This window comes from Onychomys torridus, chromosome 16 (genome assembly GCF_903995425.1).
Source record: "Onychomys torridus chromosome 16, mOncTor1.1, whole genome shotgun sequence".
In the NCBI taxonomy this organism is placed as follows: Eukaryota; Metazoa; Chordata; class Mammalia; order Rodentia; family Cricetidae; genus Onychomys; species Onychomys torridus.
The window spans coordinates 44,670,488-44,673,921 of NC_050458.1; positions in this window are offsets into that span (position 1 = coordinate 44,670,488).

Genomic DNA, 3,434 nt, shown 5'->3' on the forward strand with positions numbered 1-3,434 from the left:
GGCAAGGGCAAAATTGAAACCTAGGCATCTCTGGCTCTCACATCCATGATCTTTCCTCTCAGTGGGGGACAAGGAAGTGCCAGGGGTCTTGCCTCTTGCCAGCCAATCTTCCCCGTGACACTGGAAGGGGAGCTGGGTTTTGAAGCTCCTCCCTTCCCAATCCTGAAAAGGTCTAGCTTGTTTCTGTGGAAGGATGTGGATGCCAAGTCTACCGTCTTTGGGTTTTTGTTTGCTTTTTGAGACAGGGTCTTTCGATGTAGCCCTGGCTGTCCTGGAACTTGCTAGGTAGAACAAGCTGGCCTGGAATTCACAGAGATCCTCCTGCCTCTGCCTCTGCCAAACGCCAAAGATGGAAGACTTGCCTGGGCCTGGTGGTGCACACCTTTAGTGCCAGCCCTTGAGAGGTGAACAAGTCCGTTATCCAGAAAAGAGAAGAGAAGCCACATACAGGAGGAAACTTGTGTGACCTCAGAAAGGACTGACGGTGACCGTAAGGAGTTGAATACCACCTGGCCTCCTCTCTAGTTCTTTCTAAGCAGTTTAAGTTCCTAAGGAAAAACCCGACTCCAGAAGCCCTGGCGAAGGGAGCCGCGGGGAGCCAAGACTATTCTTGAATGGTGGCTTTTCGGCAGCGGTGCGGGGGCGGAGCCTCTGAGAGGCCACACCCTCCCCTCCCCTCCTGTCCCTTCCCACACCCGTACTCCCTCTCTTCCCACACCCGTACTCCCTCCCTTCCAGCCTTCCAGGGTCCTTCTCCCCGACGGCGGAGGAGCAGGCGCAAGGCCGGACGAGTCTGGCTCATCTTCCCTAAGCCAAGCGGAGAAGGGCGTGGCCGCACCTCCGAGGCCCAGCAGCTGCCAGCCAGTTCGCACGTCTGAACACCAAGGTATCTAAGCTGCAGCCGCCCCCGGATGCAGCCACCAGGGGCGCGAGGAAGGAGAGATCAGAAGAGCTGCATACAGAGCTGGGAAGCGGGTGGGAGGGCTGCGAAAGGGGAACAGGTGGGAGAGGGAAGGTGAGTCAGCAGAGCTGAGCCAGCAGCTGAGCTTGCAGCCTGCAGGAAGCAGTGCAGTCTGAGCTCTCTTGCACCCTGGGTCTGCCCGGGGGTAGGGGGGGGGGGTGGGGGAGGGGGGGTGGGGCCCACACTGGTACTCCCCTGCAGCTCTGTACCAAGCCCAGGCTTTGGGCTCTTGCCAAATCTGCACCTCTCATGCCCACAAGACATGTTGCATGTGGCCTGCGAGAGGAATAGGGTTGTCTGAATGGACAGTTACCCCAGGATTCTGAGCAAGTGGCTCTCTGGTAATGATGTTTCTGGGGGACCCTGGAGTGCTTGTCCTGGGGTGGCCCTCTGGTCAGCTTGGCCTCTTGCCAGCGTGGACATCGGGATTCTTGTTCCACCTGGGCTGAGCACTGACACTTCCCATCACCTGAAGCAAGCATGAAGAAGGTCTCACCCGGTGCCCTCCCAGGGCCTGCACGGCTAGACAGTAGGACATCCCTGAGATGCTCCCTGGGTCTGGGTGAGCATGGGTGGCTAGGCAATGGAGATTTTTCTCTTGCCGAGTGCCACCTCCCCACCCTCGCCTGCAGCCCTTTGAGGCTGCTGAAGGTCACTGGTGCACTTGAGATAACAGGGCGGGGAAGGGAAAGGGTGGCAGACAGCCTCTGTCCGTCACTGCCCTCAGAGGATGGGACAGAGGCTGCTCTTTGACCTCTGTCAGTCATCCCACGGGAAAAGCCAGTCTTTAGTTCTCTCATCCTGCATCCATGTCTTCGTCTATCAAGTGAGACCTGTTTTTGACTGCCTATATTGCAAGCTACCGTTGGGGGCCTTGGGTCCCCAGCTAGCCTCTCTCCAGGAAAGAGCCCCCAGATTCCCTTGTAAAGCTGTTAAAGCTTGCTGGGTGTGCAGTATTTACCCGGATGGTAGTTGTGGCCAGTGCTGGTGAAGTGTGATCCTTCACACATCAATCCACCTTACTCCACAGGGGTAAGCTGGTATATTGGCACAGGGGTTCCTGAGACTACACAGAGTGCTTTCTGCTTTTCTACAGCCTGAGTGCCGGGCACACAGTTGGCATGTGGAACACAGTGGCTGAAGGCAACCCCTCAGAAAGGGGCTAGGCCATCCCACATGACAACACTTGCCATGCCCCTAAAGATGGAGTCTGACTCCCCACCCCCTGCATCAGAATGGTCTCCCGATGACCCTAATCACCCAATAAAATGCATCAGAAGTGATATGCAAGTCCAGGCTCCCTAGCAGCCTTCACTCTTAGATTCCTACTGTAAACACCACAGAGGAACCTGATTAGAATGCGTGGGAGGAGGAAGGGCCTCAAGCCCCAGCTCAGCACCAGACCATCAGCCAACATGTGGCTGGCCGAGGCTACCTTGGTTCCTTTCCAGATTGGACATTCCAGCACAGCTCCCCAGTGACTCCAGGAGCGACTGACTGAGAGCACAGCTCCCCCAGACCTTGAGGAACAGAGTGAGGGTGACTCTTCACACAACACAAGCTATGGAGCCCAGAGGGAAGGAATCGCCAGAGGCCCCACAGCAAGGCAGACACCACATCTAGACTATGAGCAGACTTTCAGTAGGTTTCTGGAGCCTACACTACAGTGTCCTGCAGGCCCCCTCAGCAGTGTGCAGAGACATGCATGTGTGTACATATGCATGTGTGCAAATCCCGTGGGCACTTCCTACTTCCCCTGAGTTATGAAGATTTGATTCAGACTTAGCTTCAGTGATGCTCACTCATGCAGGGTCCTTCCATTGCCTACCAGGTGGCAGAGGTCCCTGTGAGGGTCATTATCTCAGAAAGGGTTTATACCCCTGAGACGGCTCAGTCAGTAAAGTGTGAGCATGAGGACCTGAGTTCAATCCCCAGCACCTATGTTAAAAAAAAAAAAAAAAAAAAAGCTGCCACTAGGAGACCGGTGGATCCTGTGGCTCTCTGGTCAGCTAACTTACCCTAACCATGAACTCCAGACTATCAAGAGGCCATGTCTCAAAAGATAAGGTGGACAGGACTGGAGAGATGGCTCAGCGGTTAAGGGCACTTGTTGCTTTTGCAGAGGACCCAGGTTTGATTCCCAGCACCCACATGGTGGCTCACAACCATCTGTAACTCCAGTCCCAGAGGATCCAATGCTCTCTTCTGGCCTCCACATGCCTCAGGCACGCACATGGTGCAGAGACATACATGCAGAAAAAAAAAATGCCCATGCCTATGAAATGGAAATAAATCTTTAAAAAAGATGGATGGTGCCTGAGGACAAGAGATCAACAGATGAGGTTGTCCTTTGGCTTCCACATGGGCACACACATGTGCACACGCACACACACACACACACATTATTAGAAATGGGGGCCACATACAGATATTCACATGTTTTCTCTCTCTCCCCTCTCTACCAGCCTACGTC